The sequence below is a fragment of the Chiloscyllium plagiosum genome, chromosome 6 (genome assembly GCF_004010195.1).
Source record: "Chiloscyllium plagiosum isolate BGI_BamShark_2017 chromosome 6, ASM401019v2, whole genome shotgun sequence".
Taxonomy (NCBI): Eukaryota; Metazoa; Chordata; class Chondrichthyes; order Orectolobiformes; family Hemiscylliidae; genus Chiloscyllium; species Chiloscyllium plagiosum.
The window spans coordinates 94,550,284-94,573,476 of NC_057715.1; the positions used below are offsets into that span (position 1 = coordinate 94,550,284).

Below are 23,193 nucleotides of genomic sequence, written 5' to 3' on the forward strand. Positions count from 1 at the left end.
GCAGGAGCAGGCTGAGACAATGGGTCGGCCGGGGCAGTCAGGTTTGTGGATTTTGGGCAGGAGGTAGAAACGGGCGGTGCGGGGTTGTGAGACTATGAGGTTGGAGGCTCTGGATGGAAGATCCCCTGAGGTGATGAGGTTATGGATGGTCTGGGAGATGATGGTTTGGAGGTGGGAGGTGGGGTCATGGTCAAGGGGGCAGTAGGAGCAGGTGTCCGCATTGTTGCTTCATTCAGATTTATCAGCTCACAGCATTTCTGCCTTGCCTTGCTTCTTAATTCAAATGGAAAGCCAGACTTAAAGTAGTGAGATTGGCAGACCATGGCCCTTGGAGAGAGCTGTGTGTAATGACAGAGTTACATTAAGCATGAGGTAATCTTGCACACCTCATTTACTTTCTTACAGTATTGCTGGGTATTTCTTCTCACTATTGATGCTACCTGCTGGCAATGTCTTATGCAATGCCTCCCTTTGGTGGTCCTGATGAAAGAGGGTGGTCCTCCTCTTCAACATCTCATCCGTCCGGACTTCCAGGTTCCTTTCTATGAACTGAAGTGTCAATGTCATTATCTTGGCCACCTCCTCGAGAATGGTGGACAGTAGCAGACTTTGAATGATTGTTCCCGGTATGCAGGATGTGAAGGGATGTGCAGCTAGGATTAATGCCTTAAGTTCCCCGCAGGCGTGAGCACTTGTGCCTCTGTGAGTATATGATTGAACAAGAAGGACACATGGAACCTGGATGCCTAATTACAGAGGTGAGCAGTGGAAGATTCTGTGAGAAAACTTGCTATAGTTCACAGAGAGAAATCTTCCATGAAACCCTCTAAAATGGTAATTTGCCAAAATATAGGAAGATTGAGCCCAAAGTAAGACAACATTCAAATTGAGAATTTAATGGTTTTAAACTCTCTAAAAACAATTCAGAATGTGGATGAACAAAACAAGTCATAACAATGTTTTGGCATCAGAGAAGTTGATTAATAATTACGATAATGTTCTAAAAAGGATATTATCATCTCTCATCATTAGCTCTAACCACCTCAGATTACTACATGGTTCAATTTGTATCTACTTTGCAGCTTCATGGCATTCAATGCTTGTTAATGGTGAGATAGAGAATGAAATGCAATTTTGAGAACAGCACAATTCAGGCAGCAAATTTTGGACATGGACATTTAATTGAACAACCGCTCCTTGACTGAAGTTACTGTAACATTTAGGCAGAAATAACAGTGAACGACATTAGTCTTGCTGCTTGACAATAGAATCTGGGTCAGTGCAGAAGAGCATTTGAAGAAATTGTGTTCACAGATGTGTTTGATGTTATCTTTCCCTCATTGTTTTGCCTTCCTTTGTGGTCTTCTTCAGTTGGTCTACATTAATAGACAACATTGTCACATTTTGACCTAGTTCCAGATGTGATTTGGTAAGCACTAAAATACTGGTTTGAAATTATGTATCAATAAACAATGAAATATTTGTTTTGGCTGACAAAATGAGCTTAAGTAGATATTGGCATGCTCAAATTGACCACCTGAACGCTGAATTCCAGCACCACTCTAATCTAGACTCTGGTTTCCAGCATCTGCAGTCCTTGTTTTTACCTAGCTGAAAATTTGCATGTCAAGCTTTTGGCATTTTAAATGATAGAATGTACAAATCAGAACTGTTTATCTAAGTCCAAACAATCAAGGGGCTGTTCCTTTCATTTCGATGGGACAGGCAGACAACTGTACCATTTGTTTCCCACCTTGATTGCCTGTCCATCAAAGACAGCTACATATTGCAGCATACCAGTTATAGGGTGATATTAAGAAAGTGGGAGTGCAACTTCATTTGCTTTATTAGAGGTCCAGGATGCAAAGCAGATACATTTTACTTTTGCCTTCATGGGCTAATGTGCTTGACCTTACTTGGTGTATTAGCCTACTATTTCTGTAACACAGTAGAGACTTATAAACATCAGGCCCAAAAGTATCTGTCATTTGTTCCTGTATGAACCACAGGCAGTCTGTGGTTCAGGTAGAGTGCTGATACCAATTCCCCTTTCTAAGGGCCTATCTAATTAGCAATGGTAGAGGATAAATCGCTATTGAGTTTTAACAAGAAGAGGAGCTTGTCTTAACAATAAGTGTAGTTTATTGCATGTTGACAATAGGTACAGATACAGAAACAAGTTAGGCACAATTACAAACATTATTAGGAGCTGGAATTGACATATCTGTCTCCATCAGGAGGTCAGGTTAAACTCCTGGTCCTCCACCCAAGATTGTGTGACATCATCAGTTTGAGTGGAGGCCAATGCAACCTCCAACATTCACCCTTTCAAAACCCTGACCTTATGCAGCAGTATCCACTTCCTGCTCCACCAGGCCCACCCTCCACCCCATTCCATTCCTACATCAGCAGGTTTGTGAGGAGCAAATGGAAAATCCGCTGTTTAGTAAGCAATTCAGTAACCCTGACAGAAGGCTAGGGCAAGGGTATTGAGGCCCTGATCTAATTCACTGCTCTTCTGTCACAATTCTGGAAGAACAGCCTGATCAGGAGCAAAAGTGAACTGTTAGTTTCTGTTATTTATTGCTGTTCTTTGTTCTTATAGAGTCATGCAGCAAGGAAACAGACCCTCCAGTCCAACGAGTCCACGCTGACCAAATTTCCCAATCTAAATTAGTCCACTTGCCTGCATTTGACCCATATTCCTTTCCTATTTATGTATTTATCCAAAAGTCTTTAAAATGTTGGAACTATACCTGTATCTAACACTTCCTCAGGCAGCTCACTCCACATGTGAATGTAAAAAAAGTTGCCCCTCATGTCCTTTTTAAACCTTTCTCCTCCCACCTTATAAATATGTCACCTAGTTTTGAACTCACCCACACTGGGGAGAAGACCCTTGATAGTCACCTTATCTATGCCCCTCATGATTTTATAAATTTCTAAAAGGTCAAGACAGAGGGTGGTGGTGGAGGGTTGTTTTTTAGATTTGAGGCCTGTGACCAGTGGAGTGCCACAAGGATCGTTTGCTGGGTCCTCTACTTTTTGTCATTTACATAAATGATTTGGATGCGAGCATAAGAGGTACAGTTACTAAGTTTGCAGATGACACCAAAATTGGAGGTGTAGTGGACAGCGAATAAGGTTACCTTAGATTACAACAGGCTCTTGATCAGATGAGCCAATGGGCTGAGAAGTGGCAGATGGAGTTTAATTCAGATAAATGCGAGGTGCTGCATTTTGGGAAAGCAAATCTTAGCAGGACTTATAAACTCAATGGTAAGGTCCTAGGGAGTAATGCTGAACAAAAAGAGACCTTGGAATGCAGATTCATAGCTCCTTGAAAGTGGAGTCGCAGGTAGATAGGATAGTGATGAAGGCGTTTGGTATGCTTTCCTTTACTGCTTTCAGAGTATTGAGTACAGGAAGTGGGAGGTCATGTTGCGGCTGTACAGGACATTAGTTAGGCCACTGTTCGAATATTGCTTGCAATTCTGATCTCCTTTCTATCAGAAAGATGTTGTGAAACTTGAAAGGGTTCAGAAAAGACTTACAAGGATATTGCCAGAGTTGGAGGATTTGAGCTATAGGGAGTGGCTGAACAAGCTGGGGCTGTTTTCCTTGGAGCGTCGGAGGCTGACGGGTGACCTTATAGAGGTTTACAAAATTATGAGGGTCATGGATAGGATAAATAGACAAAGTCTTTTCCCTGGGGTCGGGGAGTCTAGAACTATAGGGCATAGGTTTAGGGTGAGAGGGGAAAGATATAAAGAGACCTAAGGGGCAACTTTTTAGATTAGATTACTTTACTTTACAGTGTGGAAACAGGCCCTTCGGCCCAACAAGTCCACACCGACCTGCCGAAGCGCAAACCACCCATACCCCTACATTTACCCCTTACCTAACACTACGGACAATTTAGCATGGCCAATTCACCTGACCTGCATATCTTTGGACTGTGGGAGGAAACCGGAGCACCCGGAGGAAACCCACGCAGACACGGGGAGAATATGCAAACTCCACACAGTCAGTCGCCTGAGGCGGGAATTGAACCCGGGTCTCTGGCGCTGTGAAGCAGCAGTGCTAACCACTGTGCCACCGTGCCGCCCACACAGAGTGTGGTATGTGTATGGAATGAGCTGCCAGAGGAAACGGTGGAGGCTGGTACAATTGCAACATTTAAAAGGCATTTGGATGGCTATATGAATAGGAAGGGTTTGGAGGGATATGTGCTGGGTGCTGGCAGGTGGGGCGAGATTGGGTTGGGAAATCTGGTCGGCATGGACGGGTTGGACCAAAGGATCTGTTTCCATGCTGTACATTTCTATGACTCTATGATTCTATGACACCCCTCAACCTCCTACACTCCAGTGAAAAAGTCCCAGCCTATTCAGCCTATTTTATTTTAAATTCGAACACTTCCTGCCTGGCAACATCCTGTTAAATCTTTTCTGAACCCTCTCCAATTTAATAAGATGCTTCATGTCACAGGGGAATCAGAACTGCACACATTGTTTTTGTCGTTGTTTTTTTCAATCAATTAATTGACCTTCTCAATCCTTTTTGGAATACAGTTACAGCCATTTCACTATGTGGATCCTCACAGCTGAGTATTTTTTGCCCAAACTCATTTTCCACGCCAACAGCCCCAGGAGGAATATATAATTACTCTCTACCTACCCTTAGGAATAATTCAATCAATTGCAGAGATCAACAATTGCATCCCCAATGCTACCATCATGTTGACACCTGAGATCAACTAACTCAGGATAGAACTGGTTTGAATTTGGGATTATCTTGCGCATAAGACTCTGTTACTAATTTGAGAAATTAATCCTTTGTATTGTTAATAATGTCTTTCTTGGTTAATTTGTCTTGACTGCTGCTTTTGATTTTTCTTTTTAATTTTTATTTCCCTTTAGATGATTCTTGCAGAAATCAGAGTGGAACAACCTTTCAAAATCTGAACACCTAGCATGGAAATTTTCTTGACAGGCTCATGACTCAGACAATTTCAGAGACAAGGTAAATATATCTGTTTGTTGGCTTTTGTAACTAACCAATCACCGAATGCAACACTTCTCTTTAATTTACCTCAGTAACATACAAACATACAAATTAAGAGATGGATTAGGCTGCTCGGTCCTTCAAACCTGCCTTACAATTCATTAAGATCAAGGCAGATTTGATTTTAACCTCAAATCTGCATTCCTGCCCACCCGATAACCTTTCAAGTCTTTACTTATCAAGAAACTATCTACCATTCCTTTAAAAATACTTAAAGATTCTGCCTCCACCAACCTTTGAGGAAGAAAAGACCTACGATCTTCTGAGCGAAGAATATTGTCCTTATATTGGTCTTAAATAGACAACTTTATTTTTAAACAATGAGTCCTGGTCTAGATTCTCCCACCAGAGGAAAGGTCCTTTCCACATCCACTCTAGCACAATTCCTCAGAATCCTGTAAGCTTCAATTGAGTTACTTCTTACTTTTCTCAGCTCCAGTGGGTAAAAGGCTATCCTCTCTAATCTTTCATCATAAGAAAAGCTGCCTATTTCACATATTAAACTTGTGAAACCTTCTCAGAACTGCAATCAATACATTTGCATTCTTCCTTGAATAGGGAAACTGATACTCCACACTATACTCCAGATGTGGCCTCACCAGAGTCAAACAGTGTGATGCTGGAAAAACACAGCAGGTTAGGCTGCATCCAAGGAACAGGAGAATCGACATTTCGGGCATAAGCCCTTCATCAGGAATGTGGGGGAGGGGAAAGGAGGCTGAGAGATAAAGAGGAGGGTGGGGTTGGGGTGGGTGTGAGGCAATTGGGAAGACGAGAGTCAGATGCAGGTGGGGGATGGTGATAGATCAGAGGGGAGGGTAGAGCGGATAGGTTTAAAGGAAGATGGACAGGTAGGACAGTTCAAAAGGGTTGTGCCAAGTTGGAAGTTTGGATCTGAGATGATGTGGGGTGAGAGAAGATGAGGAAACTGGTGAGGTCGATGTTGATACCATGTGGTTGGAAGGTCCCAAGGTGGAAGATGAGGCATTTTTCTTCCAGGTGATGGGTGGCTTGGATTTGGCTGTGGAGGATCTTTCCAAATCTGGCAGAGATCTTCCTGTATGTCCAAACATCTCATCTACTGTGTCCGTTGCTCTTGATGTGGTCTCCTCTACATTCAGGAGACAGGACGCCAACTCGCGAACATTTCAGGGAACATCTCTGGGACACATGCACCAAACAACCCCACTACCCTGTGGCTGAACACTTCAATTTCCCCCTCCCACTCCATCAAATACATGCAAGTCCGGAGCCTCCTCCACTGCCAAATCCAAGCCACCCATCACCTGGAGGAAAAACACCTCACCTTCCGTCTTGGGACCCTTCAACCGCATGGCATCAACGTCAACTTCACCAGTTTCCTCATCTCACCTTACACAACCGGATCCAACTTTCCAATTCGGCACTGCCCTCTTGAACTGTCCTACTTTTGTATCTTTCTTCTCACCTATCCGCTCCACCCTCCCCTCCGACCTAACACCATCCCCCCACTTCCATTTACCTAACTCCTTCCCAGCTACCTCACCCCACCCCCAGTCCCCACTCCCCCATTTATCCCTCAGCCCCGCACCCCCCCAATATTCACAATGAAGGGTTTATGCCTGAAACATTGATTCTCCTGTTCCTGGGATGCTGCCTGACCTGCTGCGCTTTCCCAGCACCATACTTTTCGACTCTGATCTCCAGCATCTACACCCATCACTTTCTCTGAGTCGCTGTTGTTTCACCAGTACCCAGTATAACTAAAGCATAACCTCCCCACATTTATTTTCAATGTCCACACAATAAATGATAACATTTTATTCACTTTATGAATTACTTGCTGTACTGGCATACTAAATAATGTGACTCATTCTCTTGGACACACAGTTCCCTCTGCAACTTAGAGCTCTGTGATCTCTCATCCTTTTAGATAATGTGCTTCTTTTTATACCTCCTACCAAAACTAACAATTCCACATTTTCCCACATTATAATCCATTTGACAAACATTTTGCCCACTCTTCAGTTCATAGTCTTCTTGTTTCCTTTTCACAACTTATTTTCCTACCTATCTGTGTGCTATCAGCAAATTTAGCAATTATACTTTCAGTCTGTTCATCCAAATCATTTACATAAATTATAAAAGGTTGAGGTCCCAGCAGTGATTCTTGTGGCATACCACTCACTATGTCTTGCCAACCAGATAATGATCCATTTATGCTGACTCTCTGCTTCCTGTTAGTCAGCCAATCTCCTATCAATGTCAGTAAGTTACCCCCATGCCATGAGTTCTCTGCCATAACCAAATGCTTTATGTAAATCTAAGAGCAGCACATCTACCAGTTCCCCTTCACTCACACCACATATTACTCACATACAAATTAGAAAATAGCAGTGTGAGTAGGCCATTCAGCCCTTCAAGAACTATATCTATTCCTATCTTATTAATTTACTTTCATTAATTTCTTAACTAATTAAGAATAATTCCAATGTATTAGTGTGCTTATTAAATGCCAGTACCATCAACAGCTAAAGTTATACTTTGTTTAGTTACACAGATATGAGTTCCCAATATTTATTTTAATTATTGACAAATTCCAATTCCCAGACTCCATTCTCTCACAGTCCCCTCTCAGAATCCCCTCCCTCACCTACAATCCCCTCTCCCCCTCGCATTCCCCTCACCCTTCCCCTGAAACCCCTCCCTCTTCTCTGCACAACCCTTCTCACCCCTGCATCCTTCTTCTTCCACTTCCCTTCTCCCTGCTGTCAGTCCTGCTCTCCCCCTCCCTCTGCATTCACCTCCTGGCACTGCTCTGGCCCCCATCCACCCTTCCCCTGCATTCCCTTCCCCTGCATTCCCTTCCTTGCATCTCCTCCCACTGCACTGATTCCCCCAAACTCCCCTCCCCTGATACTTCCTTAGCCCATACTCCCCTTCCCTGCACTTCTTTCTGCCCCCACCCCTCACTGAACTGCTCTACCCCACACTTCCTTCCACTGGTCTCCCCAGGGATTTCCAAGAGGCCATCATGAAAAGAGGTCAGATATCTTCGAGGTTTATGTGACTGAAGAGATGGAAATAGCAAGGACATAGTGGGATTTCAATCCAAGGATAAAAATTGTAAACTCAAGATGATGCTTGCCTGGGAGTGGATGTAAGTCAGTGAGCAGAAAGGGGTTAAGTGAATAGACCTGCTGTGTATTAAGACACAGATATCTGAGATTTGGATGACTTCAAGTTTACAGAGGGCAAAATGCGGGAGAGACTAGCTCAGAGTGCATTGGAAAGTTGAGTGTAGATCTCACAGAGACATGAATGTGCATTTCAGCTGCAAAAAGTCTGAGGCAGTGTTAAAAAGGGAGGCTGCAGAAAGATTTAGACACCTTAGGAGAGTCGTCCAGGAAATGGCTGATGAAATTCAATGTGAGCAAGTGCAAGGTCTTGCACTTTGGAATAAAAAAATACAGGTATGGACTATTTTCTAAACAGTGATAAAATTCATAAAGCCGAATTACAAAGGAACCTGGGAGTGCTAGTCCAGGATTCTCTAAAGGTCAACTTGCAGTTTGAGTCAGTGATTAAGAAAGCAAATGTAATGTTGTCATTTATCTCAAGAGGGTTGGAATGTAAAAGCAGCAATGTGCTTCTGAGACTTAATTAGCTATAGTTAGGGTCCATTTAGAATACTGTGTCCAGTTTTGGGCCCCACTCCTGGACGTCCTGGCACAGGAGCGGGTCCAACCAAGATTCACACAGATGATCCCTGGAATGTAGGCCTAACATATGATGAACAGCTGAGGATTCTGGGATTGTATTCATTGGAGTTTTGAAGGTTGAGGACAGATCTAATAGAAACTTACAAGATAATGCATGACTTAGAAAGGGTGGATGCTGGGAACTTGTTTCCATTAGATGGGGAGACTAGGACCTGTGGGCAGAGCCTTAGAGTTAGAGGGGGTAAATTTTGAACGGAAATGAGGAGACATTTTTTCAGCCAGAGAGTGGTGGGCCCATGGAATTCACTGCCACGGAGCGCAGTGGAGTCCGGGATGTTAAATGACTTCAAGGTAGAGATTGTTAAATTCTTGATCTTACAAGGAATTAAGTGATACGGGGAGAGTGCAGATAAGTGGAGTTGAAATGCCCATCAGCCTTGATTAAATGGTAGAGTGGATTCAATGGGCTGAATGATCTTATTTCCACTCATGTCTTACAGTCTTATTGTCTAAAATTTGAACACTTTCTTAAATCAATATCATCATCAGGATGGAGTATGCTTGAGGTTGCTGTGGAGTTTATCTTACTTTTGGGTAAAGTTCGTTTATGCATGCACAATCTATATGCATATATCAAACATATAACCAACTTATTCAAATTAAGGTTTGAGTTAAATGTATTTTTATTGTTACACATCTCGATGCCCAAATCTTGAAGAGATCATCTAGTTATTTTGTTTGCATTGAACTCAGTGATTGTAGTTCACAAGTATAACCTTTAACTATCATTAATGATTAAAATCTGCCTGGTTACAAAATATAAACATCACTGGGAAAAAGGCATTATTTTCAAGCCATCAGTTATTTTCTACTTCAGAAAAATTCACCATATAAATAAATACAGGCCACACAGCTATTTCTCAATTTCCTGTATTTATTGTCACACAGATTGGATGGTGCTCCGTTAGCCAATTTTAGATATCCACACCAAGTAAATGCATTTTTCTAAGCTTTTGACAGGAGAAGCTTCTTAAACTGTCAACTACTTGTTCACTGCTTTTGTTTCCTACCAAAAGGATGAAGATGTGAATAGAAGACATCCATCTCCAACTTTACCAGTTTTGTTAGGAGGTTTTTTTCCATGTTTGTTCCCATTTGAAGAATAATCAATTCCTGACTTCACATGCTTACAGTTTTGAAATTTCAAGGGCTTTTATCAAAATAAGGCAGTATTGTTAAAAAAAAAGACAGCAAGCAAACATGATCCCTGAGTGTACCTGTGGTGTTTGCAGTTTCAGACAGCAGAAACTTTGGCCAGCTGAGCAAACACAAAGACTCACTCACATGTGTGACCTTTTACATTTGCCACTGTCCTGTCAGAGTAGAATGATTCATTAGCATGACTCTCAGACATTTGCAAGCCTTCTTTGTCATTATCAATCTCCAAGTGATAGTTCAACAATCCAAAGTAAGGTACTTGCAGTGAATATGGGAATTTGCATGATTAAATTCATCTTTCGATTTTGTCCATCTGTGGTTTAATCCAGGGTTACCCATGTGTCGCTGTTATTCTTGCTCATGACCCACTTCTGATTTTCTAATTACCATTTAAGCATGACTGGATGCAAAGGTAGATCCTACACTTCAAATGGATCAAATGGATATTCTTGTCATTCAATTCTGTTTCCTCCTTCCTTTTGTACATGCAGCTTATTACCAGGGAAGCCTGCCTTAAGTGATCACAATGGATCTATACCAATATTTGTCATCCATTGAGCTTTTGCTTGTAAATTAAATCCCTATTTAGGTTGACATATTAACTTAGCTAAAATTAATCAAGACTTTAAAACATTTTTAAACTGAGCAATGTGAAACAAAAATTTACCTGCTGAGAATCCTTCAGCTTTAGTTACCTCAGTTGCTGGCTTCCTGGTTGCACTCAGTTTGTTGTGGAGAAATACTGAGTTTAGCTGAATCACCTTGTGAAGGTGTTGAAAAATCAGTAATTCTTTGTGAAATAGCTCCAAGCAGGCCAACTCTGCTCATCTTCCAGGTATGAGAAAGTTGAACCACACATGGGCAAGGTTCAGAAGGCAGAAATCGTTTCTCTGCTTAAAATATATGAAACTAATCTGCATAATATATTTACATTATATCATTGAAAATTAAGACCAAAATTGGATTTTTACATATATGAAAACTGCATGTTTTTTTCCCCCCAGCGGATGCTGGAAATTAGAAACAAAAACAGAATTTGCTAGAAAAACTCAGCAAGTACGGAAGCATCTAGGGAAAGATATCAGAGTTAACATTTTGGGTCAGGTGGCTCTCCTTTAGAACATGTTTCTTTTAACATAGAAGTTTATATAAGTAATCAAAAAGGTTAATGGAATGTCAGTCTTCAGCTCAAGGGAATTGAAATCCAAACGTGAGGCTGTTATGTTTCACAGGTATCACCTCTGCAGACTCGATCATGATACAGGAAAGATATATTAGATAGAATCTTATTTAGGAACCTGAATGACATGGGCTATGGTGGGATTTATAGCAGGATCACACAAGAAGTGCAATGAGGCCCATCTTCATGTCAGGAGCATCTCGTTGTTTCATCTAAGCATTTCGAAAGCAGCGAGGCAAGATTATTTAATACTAAATAAATATTAGTCCAGGGAGCTTGGACATGATCAGTTAGCAGGTTGGGGCAGTTAGAGTCAGGATGCTCTTCACATGAGGGACGAGGAGCCAATCATTGGGCAGTCACAACCCATTGTGACTCTTTCTGCTCCTTCATGCGTTATTCTCCTCCTGAAATGAGAGAGAAGCAGTTCAGGGTACAGCTGCACACATGCTGCAACTGGCAGGGTACCCTTCGTTGTTCAGTACTTCCCAGGAGCTGAAAAACTACGCCATGTTCTTCGTGACCTGCAATACATTATCAATGAGAATGAGCACCTCACCAAGACCTTCCCCACACCTCCACTGTTTGCCTTTAAACAACTGCCAAACCTCAAACAAATCATTGTTCATAGCAAGCTGACCGGCTCTCAGGACAACTCCATCCAACCCTGTCACGGTAGGCGCTGCAAGACATGTCAGAGTATGGACATGGATACCAGCATTACACGTGGGGACCCCTCCCACCATGTACGTGGCAGGTACTCATGTGACTCAGCCGACGTTGTCTATCTTATACGTTGTAGGCAAGGATGCCCTGAAGCATGGTCCATTGGGGAAACCTAGCAAAGCCTATGGCAATGGATGAATGGGGAACACTTCAGCGGTCCAGGACATTTGACTGTGGACCTTTGGGTAACCATCCTCCAAGGCAGACTTCAGGATAGGCAGCTGCGAAATGTGGCCGAGCAGAGGCTGATAGCTAAGTTCCGTACACATAGGGAGGACCTCAACTGGGACCTTGGGTTCATGTCACACTACAGGTGATCACCATTGCACTATACACACACAACAACCCCCATCCCAGACACACACACTCCTACAGACACACACACTCCCACTCTCATACATGCACCCCCTCACAGACTTAAGACACTCTACACTCACATACACGCACATATACACTCTCTCACACTCACAAACCCCCAACCCAGACAGACAAACACACACACAAAAACCCACAAGCACACATATACATATATATTTGTGGGGTGAATTTGTACTTGCAGAGTTACATTGTACTTTGCTCAAAAACTGCATGAATTAATGTTAGACTCTGTTATCCCACTTTTTAGATTAGAATCAGTCTAAACATTATGGCACTGACAGAGAACACAGGGGGCTAACACCTTCAACATATTGTCTAGCTAACACCAATTGTTACAGTTAACCTGAGAATGCAACTTTTTTTTAAAAACGTTTTGTGATTTACATATGAAAGAAGTGAAACTATCATGGTATTTGAACAGATGAAAGACTCACCAAACAATCAAGGTATTTTTCAATGTATAATTTCAGTTACATCACACAGTAAACTTTTGCTATAAATTCTGTGTCTAACAATTGTATCCTCCAGAACCACCTGACGAAGGAGCGTCGCTCCGAAAGCTGGTGCTTCCAATTAAACCTGTTGGACTATAATCTTGTGTTGTGTGATTTTTAACTTTGTAACACAGCAGCAGAGATTGAGTGGGTGTGAAGTATTGGAGTGATAGTGGTGGCACTTCGACTGGCAGGTTGGAGAAGGTCAATTACCTTCTTCTTAGAATGCTGGGCATTCCTCCAGATGGTTGAGACTGCACTGACCCAGCTAGCAGCTTTGTACCAAGCTGGCAAGGTCTGGTATTATGGCCTCCACTCCTGGTCCTGGAGGAAGAGGATGTTCACTGTCTGCAGGTCCGCATCCAGAAAGCAGGGTTGCAATTTTCTTGTGACTGCCATGTCCAGGAAAATGTCAAGAACCATGTAGGACAGCTCCAGATTATCAGTGCTTGGCAGGGTACCCCTGGGTTTTTAAAGCTGGCATGAGCACCAAGGTTGGCAGTTTTTCAGCAGACATCCACTGAGAATAAATTATTTCTAGAATGGGTAAGTGGGAAGGTGGGAATAGAATCAAATACGAAGGGTATTGTGGAGGCAAGGTCGATAGTCAATGTGGCAAGAAATCCCACTGGGCCTTACAGCAAGAAAACACCAAAAGACTTGACAAAACTTGCTGTTTGATGAAAAATACAATGGTTTTGGATGGGGTACAACATGATTTCACCAGAAAAAGGACTGAAGAATTAATTTAAGACAACGAGTAGCATAAACCTGACTTACAATCCTTGATTTTAGAAGATTGAGCCGTGACCAACTTAAGGCATTCAAAATTAATTGATAGAATTGGCATAGAGAAACCATTTCTTCTGGTGGGGAGAATCTTGATCAACAGGGCATTGTTATAAATAAGAGTTTGACCAATTCAGAGTAACATCAAAAATCACCCTTCATACGATGTGGAAAGGGATCTGAAACATCTTCTTCTGTTTCAGTGGATGGTGAGTCAATTGAAATGTTCAAGATTGAGATTGCTGGAATATTGTTAGTAATGGTATCAAGGGGAGATCTTGTGTCACAGTGGCTCAGTGGTTAGCACTGCTGCCTCACAGTGCCAAGGACCCAGGTTTGATTCCAGCCTCGGGCGCATTCTCCCTGTGTCTATGTGGGTTTCCTCCTGGTGCTCTGGCTTCCTCCCACAATCCAAAGATGCACAGTTAGCTGAATTGGCCATTCTAAATTGCCCGTAGTGTTCAAGGATATGTAGGTTAAGTGCATTAGTCAGGGGTAAATATAAGGTGGGGGCAATGGATCTGCCTAAGTTGCTTTTTGGAGGGTCGGTGTGGAAGTGTTGGGCTGAAGGGCCTGTTTCCACACTGTAGGGATTCTATGAAGTGGTAGCGTCCAACCTTTGAGCCAAGAGCCAATGTTCAAATCCCACTCTAAGACTTGATGACCAAGGAACAGTGTTCTTTACACAGCCAAATAGTTTGAGTATTAACCTGTAAATCCTTCGAACATATTTCAGTGACATGTGGTTAGAGCAGGAGAAATTCTAGAGCAGCGATGGAAAGAATATTGGAGTCCCTACCTTCACTATCCATTGCTCCAGACTACAATGTGCGAGTAAAAATGTATGTTTCCACAGTAACTCGGACCACCAGTAAGGGTATCAAGGGATTTGGAACAAAGGTAGGTAATCCTTGATCTAACTGAATTGCTGAACAGGCTTGGGAGGGTGAACAGCTTACTCAGTTTTCTTGAATTAGAATTAACTATTGGGAATTTTAGTTTCAAGTTTCATTCTATCAATATATGAGAATTTCACATTAGGTATAATTGAATAAGACATTATTTCAATCAGCAAACTCGATCATATAAGTAGACATGATGAAAAATTGCTCTATGTAATTTTCTGTATTAGAGAGAACACAACCGTTAACATTTAATCAGTGTGTTGCCTCTGTTCAGCCCAAATATGTACAAGCTACATTTTCCACCTGTTGGTTATAAATGAATGGAAAATCTAATTGAGAGTCTAGTAATATTTGTAACTGGTGGGTGTTATCACATAAGCAGACTAAACCAAAAACCCCATGTATTGATAAAAGATAAATATGTAATCAGACTTTGGGATCCTACACGGATAAAGAGATCATAACATTAGCAATGTATCTAAAATGATTTAGAGAAAAATAAATCATATTATCTGGCCACCGTTTTATTTATTGCAGTGTTTTGTCAAAACATTTGCATTGATCGAGTCATCAACAGAATGGAATGAAATCTTTTTTTGTTGAATGTCTGAGAGCTATGAAGGGAAACAATTGTGGGCAGTTGAAAGTTTGAACCTAAAGTATTTAGAAGGAAAAAGTAACATTTGAAAAGTCTGCAGACTTAGTGGAATTTTCTCCTTACAGAGCATAGTCCTGTGAAGCAAGAACAGAATTGCTGGAGAAACTCAGCAGCTCTGGCAGCATCTATGGAAAGAAAGCAGAGTCAACCTTTCTGATCCAGTGACTCTTCTTCAGAGTAGCCTTGTGAAGGTTTGTTATGCAAGGTTTCCCGCCAGTAAAATCCTACCCACACAATGTTTTGGACAAGCTGTTCCTTAGTCAGCTGTGATGGGACTGACCTGACATTGGCAGGCTTCTCTTGTCATGGGTATAACCGCTGAGAAAAAAAAGCAGAAAAGATGCACCAGATAAATCTGAAGGCTGTTCGCTGCATTTAGCTATATAAGTCAATAATTAAAGTTGGGGTGAACAATGATCCTTGCAACTATATAAGACCATAAGAAATCGTCCCCTTCTGCCCAATCCATCATTCACTAGGATCATGACTGACCTGACATTCTTCACATCCACTTTGCTACGCTTACCCTTACTGATCAAGAATCAATCTATCTTAGTCTTAAATATACACAAGGACTCTATAGCAAAGAGTTCCAAAGATTCACAACCATCTAAGAGTAGAAATTCCTCTTTACCTCAGTCTTAAATTGGTGTCCCTTTATTCTGAGATTATGCCCTCTGGTCCTAAACTCTCCCATGAGGGAACATTCTCTCAGTGTTTATCTTATCAAGCCTGTAAAGAATTTTACATGTTCCAAGACATCACCTCTCATTCTTCCAAACTCCACTGAGTAGAGTCGCAATCTGTTTAATCTTTACTCATAAGACAGTCCCTCCATACCAGGGATCATCCTAGTGAATCTTCTCTGAACTGCCTCCAATGAAATGATATCTTTCCTTAAATAAGGGGACCAAAACTGCTCACAATACTCCAAATATGGTCTCACCAGCACAGTGTACAGTTGCAGTAAGACTTCCCTGCTCTTCTGCTTCAACCCCAGTGTGCTAGCTTTCTGTGTTTTGTTTTTTTTTACCATTTAAATAATATTCTGTTCTTTTGAAGGGGAGAGGTTGAGAAGAAGAATCCTTCATGGTGGGCATTGAATCCACACTATTGGCATCACAAACTATTTGACCAGCCAACTAAGCTAACTGACCCTCAGCAGGTAAATAAGGCACATCTGGAAAGAGGTCTGAAAAGAAAAGGGGGCTCTCACTGAAAAGGATCACAGAACTGTGACAACAGTACAGAATAGAGATTAAAGTGTGTGGTTTTAGGCGACTGGACGGATTTTGGGACAATGGAGGGAGCAAAATAGGATGCACAAAGGAGAGTAGCAATGCTAGGGGCAGGCAGGGTGAGGAAGGTGGAGCTGACTATTGAGGCTGAAAATATAATAGGGTAACTAGGTGCAATTGGGGGAGGAGAATGAACATATGAACTGAACAGGAGGTGATGTAAGGGTAAACCTGGATATGGGGATTTGGATGGGAGTAGAATCAGGAGGTACAGCAGGAATTAAGGAAGGCAGTGAAAAGACCAATACTGGGAGCGGAGATCAAGGAAGGACAAAGAGGATACCAGAGGAAAGGAGAAAGCCATCTACTATGATGTGGGACCAGAAGGGAAGAATGGAAAGTAAAGGAAAAGATGAACACCATCAAACTAAAGCAATTATATTTGTTTCAAAATAAGGCCTCTGAGAACCTGAAAAATATCCTGTGGACATTCAGTTAGGGACTTTGAGCTGAAAGAAATGGCTAATAATCTCAGTGTACACTATTTCGATTGGTGCCAAATAATGCCCCGATAACAGAAATTCTTGAAGAAACTCAGCAGGTCTGGTAGCAACTGTAGCAAGAAGACAGAGTTAATATTTTGATTCAAGATACCTTTCTTCAAAACTGATAGTACCTTGGAAAATATAGTATTTATGCTGATGATAGGTGGGGGCGCGGGGGATGTTGGGAGGATGGGGGGGTATTGAAGAGATGGAGAGTATGAGTGAGAGGATAGGTGGAGACAGAGCCTAGAGAGAGAGAAAGGAAGTTCAGCAGACCAAGGGATGATTGATCATAAGCCAGAAAAAGGATAGAGAAAAGCTGATAGATGAGTAAGTGAAGATGGGTTGGCTTATGATCAGTAGTGTGCTGTAAGGATTGGTGCTGGGTCCACTGTTGTTCATCATTATTTAAACAACTTGGATGAGAATGTAGGAGCCATGCGGATTGGTGACATATTAGACAGTGAAGAAGGTTATCTAAGAGTACAATGGAATCTTGATCAACTGGCCTGCAGGCCAAGGCATGGCAGATAGAGTTTAGTTTAAATAAATGTGAAGTGTTGCATTTAGGTAAGGCAAGCCAGGGCAGTATACACACAGTTAATGATAGGAGTCTGGAGAGTGTTGTCGAACAAAGAGACCAAGTGGTGCAGGTACATAGTTCCTTGAAAGTGATGTCATAGGTTGACAGGGTGATGAAGAAGGCTTTTGGAACACTTGCCTTCATCTGTCAGAGCATCAAGAACAGCAGTTTGGACATTATGTTACAACTGTACAAGTATACAAACCATACAAGCTGTAAGGCCACATGTGGAGTACTGCATACAATACTGGTAGTCCTGCTTTATGAAGGACGTTATTAAACTGGAAAGGATGTTACCAAAACTGGAAGGTTTTGAGTTAAAAAGAATCTGGATAGGTTGGGACTTTTTTCACTGGAGTGTAGGGGGCTGAGGAGTGACCTTATAGAGATTTATAAAGTAATGAGTGCAATGGATAAAGTGAATAGCCAAGGTCTTTTCCCTACAGGAGAGGAGTCCAAAACCAGAGGGTATAGGTTTACACTGAGAGGAGAAGGATTTAAAAGGGGCCTGAGGGGCAATCTTTTCACACAGAGGGTGGTGCGTATATGAAATGAGCTGCCAAGGGAAGTGGTAGAGGCAGATACAATTACAACATTTGGACAGGTACATGATTAGGAAAGGTATAGAGGGATATTGGCCAAATGCAGGCAAAAGGAACTAGTTCAGATTAGGAAACCTGGTCAGTATAGACGTTTTGGGCCAAAGGGTCTGTTTCTATGCTGTATGACTCTATAGCTGTATGATTCAGTGTGTGCATTCCCTGATTGTGAAGAAAGGTCAGTGAGTTGATCGTGCTTGAGCTGATGAACGTTGCAGCTCCTTTGATGTTTTAAGTGTGAATCCTGGAAGATATGTGAGAGTCAGTAACACTGTGGTGCAAGTGGTACTACATTATTAACTGCTATGAAGTGACAAACACATTTGTTTCACATGAGGCATCAGATGGAGATGCCTGGCACCCAATCCTGATGCCTGGCAGTTTTGTGCACTGGCAACCTTATAATGCTAACTCATACTCACAGGGGCATATCTTAGCTCATCTGCCCACAACATTTGGTGTTTGATCCACACATGAATATGCCTTCACTGAGAAGGATGTGATCAGTCAGGAGAACCTGACTCAGTTCTGAGCAGAAGTTACTCTCCCTTTTATGTCCACATCCGCCCTTAGTGTCAAAAAACAAAATTTTACCCTTTAACTCTGCTTCTTTTTCCACAGTTGCTGACAGACCTGCTGAGTTTCACAAGCACTTTCTGATTTCATTCCTCTGTATACAGTATCTGACTTGATTGCCTGGCACAGGGCTAGGGGCAAAGCTGCTGCATCCAGTATTTTCCCGAGTTACCATCCCCCTATCTTCATACTGAACTAGGGAAGACCTGTCATGAACTTCTCACTCAAGTAGCCATGTTTTTAGTGTTGACCTAAATAGTGAGTGCCGAAGGCTGTCAGACCACAGAGGAAATCACAGCTCAGCCAAATCTTGCCCTCACCCAATGTCCACCTATAGATACTTTCTAGTAATGTTTGCTGGAAAGTGATCAGAATTAGATTAAGTCACCATTATTCAAAACTGAATTTTGGTTTTGACACATTACCAGAATATCCAGGAGTGATGGGGTCCGGCTAAGTCTGTTTATATCTGAGCTGTTCCACGAGGGGTTCCAGGGTAAAAACCACAGGTGGGCATGCTAGCAAGTTATCCCGTGGGCACTGGATCAAATACAACTCCACTCTGTCCTTGCTGCAATCAGTTCAATTTTTCCCAATTACATTCAAACCTGAAATTTTCCAGTTTGCTACCGATCAGCTGCTCACCATCTGATTCATCTTTGTATAATCTCTCCTTGTAACTTAATCCCTGAACTCTGGATATCATTCTTATAACCTATGTGTGTTCTCCCTAGATGGCTGAGTCTGCGCTGACCCAGATAGCAACCTTAGACCAGACTGGTATGGTCTGGTATCAGGGCCTCTTGTGCTGGCCCTTGGGGGCAAGGCGATGTCCCAACTGTGCACCACGCCATTCAGCAGAACCTCTAGGTTCCTACCACAAAGTGAGGAGGCAATTTCCCTTTGTCATTCAAGTCTGAGGAGAATGTCAGGAACCTTGCAGAGCACCTATAGACTGACAGTGCTTGTCCAGGTGAACAAAGACCTTTTAAAGATGGTGATGATGCCAGGAATGCTGATCTATATTGGGATATCCAGGCAGTGGCAGTCTATTCTGGGAATGGCACATGGTAAGGTGGGACTAGGATCAGAATAAAGGAAGATCATTGGGTGGGGTAGTCAATGAGATGAGTTGGGTAAGATTCGGCATGAAAGTTTGCCTCGTCATGTGACAAAGATCGCTCCAAAAGACTTGACACAACTGGCACTTAGCCAATAAAAAATAAGATTCAGTCCTTTGATACTGCACACTACAGGTGGTTTTGACTCGTGCCTGGTATTGGGTCCAAAAGGGAAAGCTGTCTCTGCAGCTTTAAGTGGAGACCATAACACATCCTTATCCACTCTGTTCTCCTCTAGCTCCCTCATGCTCTGTGACCTATCATGTATATGCCCATCTTCCACACCACCCTAAATCTCCAAGGTGCCTCCAATTTCTGAGTGGATGTCTGCCACATAGAAGGCAGTTGGTGAAAGGAGTGAGATTGAGGTGTCGGGAGAGGGCACCGATGCCACATGGGGCAGGCTTGTTATCTTTGTGATTGTCAAAACCGTTCAGGAGATAGCAATTGCTTTCCTCCTCTTCCTTGCTGTTTTCCTGTATCATGCTGAAACAGCAGAAACAGAGGAAAAGAGGTAAGAAAGGGTGTGAAGCATGAAGAGAGAGTGATTGAATAGAAACAGCTGTAGAAATTGATGCTGCTCATTTTTTTGTTAAATTGCTGGAACAGGTGCTCTGCTCCACATCACCCACAGCTGCCATTGGCTCTTCACACGCATCAGCACCAACTGCCAAGCATTCTTCTCTCCTCATTGGTCTCCTGTGTCTCAGGAATACCACTAACACTGTCCTGTGTCTCTCATGGTATACTTACTATAATCATAGCATTAAATGAGTAGATAAGGGATGTCTCTCAGCTAGCAGGAAGGAGGTGATATCATGTGAAGAACATTGAGAAAGGCCTTGTCATGTGAGTATTGGAGGTGTGAGGTATGATCCCTTGCTCTTACCTTGTCAGTTTATTGTGTATGATTTTTTAACTGCACTTCCCTGTCTGAGAAGTGAGAGGGTTTGCTTTTAGGCATTCATGGGTTGTGAGCATTGCTAGCTAGGCAAATATTTATTGACCATCCCTAATTGCCTTTGAGAAGGGTGGTGAGTCAGGTGTCATCCATCATCACTGTCGTCACCTGATCCTGGTGACTGATTTATTTAGGTTCCTTCCTTGTGACCCTTGTCTGTAGCCTTACCTTTGGAGGATTCTGTGCTCATCCCTTTCTTTCACTATCAAGTCTGAATCTTTTACATCATAGAATTCCTACATGTGGAAGCAGGCCATTTGGCCCATCAAGACCACACCCACCCTCTGAAGAGTATTCCATATCCCCATCCCACCCCACTAACTCTGCATTTCCTATGGCCTGTACATCCTTGGAGACTATGGGCAATTTAGCGTGGCCAATCCACCATCTCTGGACACGGGGGAAACCCACACAGACACAGGAAGAATATGCAAACTCCGCACAGTCACTGAGGCTGGAATCAAACTCGGGTCCCTGGCTCAGTGAGGCAGCAATGCTAACCACTGAGCCACTGTGCCTCCGTATAATCCTCCAGGGTGTGTGATGTTCCAGCCATGATGAAGAATTATAAAATAATATATTGTTGGATAAGAAAACCTTGAATTTGGCCAATCTTGCTGAAGGAGAAAAGACTCAAGGGTTCTGGGCCTGTGGCTCTAGAATAAAGGGAATTGGACCTCGATACTGGGTACAGTTACTGAATGTGTGTCAGCAGAGTGACATCAGATTTTATGGAAGTGAAATGTGAGTCTGCAGGGTTCCAAGTCAAAAGCATTCTCTTACTATCCTCTGAATGTAATTATGCTAAATAAAGCTTGTAGTTGTTCACCCACAAGACTGTAGATCTTATATTATGACAGTCATCATTTCAGTCAGAGGAGGAAATCTACGCAGCAAATTCTTCCATTGTGGGCTCTGAAGAAATGCTGCTACTCCCCCGGAGACGTGTTACATTTACTTACCTCACAAAATTGTTTGTAAGCTGTGGTTCAGTTGGCAGCATTCATGCTTCTGACTCACAAGATTCAAGATTTAAGTCCCACTCCAGGACTAGAACACAAAAATCAAGGCTGCTACTTCAATGCAGTACTGAAAGAATGTTGCACTGTTAGAGGATGTGATGTTCGAGCACGGACCCATCTGCCTGCATGGGTGGACGAAAATGAATCGATAGCGCTATTTCAAAGAAGAGCAGTGAAGTTGTGTCCTTATTTATTTCAATCACAGATTGAAAAAGCAGATTATCTAGCAATTACACATTACTGTTTGTAGGAATTTGATGTGAATAGCATTTCTTACATTACAAATATGATTCCACTTTAAAATTATTTTCATTGACTTTGGACATCTGTTGGTTGTGAAAAGCACTACATAAATGTAAATTATTTGTTCTTTCTCTTTGATTGTCTGACCAGGTTCTTTCAGCTGGAGGAGTTGATGGGATTGCCCCTGGTGATGATGGCATTAAAGTTCTATTGATGTACTGGAGCAACAATTTGCAAAAATATTTGAGGTTCCTACTCTTAAAAAACCCAGCAAATCAGGTATTGAAAATTGCATGAAGGATGAAGGGCTTATACCCGAAAAATCGACTCTCCTGCTCCTCGGATGCTGCGTGACCGTCTGTGCTTTTACAGCACCACACTCTTTAACTCTGATCTCCAGCATCTACAGTCCTCACTTTCCCCAATATTAAAACAATCTAATGTTTTAAATTCTTTAAGAATAAAGATCTTGATTTTATTCAGTTTACTCATTGAATATTCTGAAGAGCTTATTCAGATTATATTAAGTGCTGAATGCAGCAGAAAATTTTGTTGAAGCTTAATAAATTCTGTTTCCTTCTTAGAGCAGTGTCTGTGTTTACTGTTGAAGACATGAAATGCATTTAAACCAGTTCGAGTTTAATATAGGATACCAATTTAATTCTAATAAGGAGAACAGAATTTTCTATTTCATACTGAAATGATAATCCTCAGACAATGGTAAATCTTCTTATTAACTCTTAATGGCTCAGTGTTACGTGTAGAGTTCAGACCAGGAAAGGTTTCCCCAGTTTTTTTTAGATTCCTTACAGTGTGGAAACAGGCCCTTCAGCCCAACCAGTCCACACTAACACTCCGAAGAGCCGCACCCAGACCCATTTCCCTCTGACTAATGCACCTAACAGTATGGTCAATTTGACATAACCAATTCACCTGGCCTGCACGTGGAAACCCACACAGACACAGGGAGAACGTGCAAACTCCACACAGACAGTCGCCTGAGGCTGGAATTGAACCTAGAACCCTGGTGCTGTGAGGCAGCAGTGCTAACCACTGAGCCACCTTGCCGCCCCAGTTGTTTTCACTTTTGGAAGCTATCCCCAATAGGGACCTCTTCTGTTCTCAGATGGGTTTATAAATAAACCACTATAATTCATGTCAATGACCCTAGGATGGAGGTTAGGAGAGG

The 23,193-nt window shown here is 42.2% G+C and overlaps 1 long non-coding RNA gene across 1 annotated transcript in view; it reads left to right on the forward strand.

The window, feature by feature from the left end:
• LOC122550839 overlaps positions 1–22,374 on the forward strand; it is a 139,737-nt gene extending 117,363 nt beyond the window's left edge. Inside the window, exons 3-4 of the long non-coding RNA XR_006311959.1 lie at positions 4,923–5,025; positions 22,155–22,374. This is a non-coding gene — a long non-coding RNA (uncharacterized LOC122550839). The remainder of the gene's footprint in view (positions 1–4,922; positions 5,026–22,154) is intronic.
• The last annotated feature ends 819 nt before the right edge of the window (positions 22,375–23,193 follow it).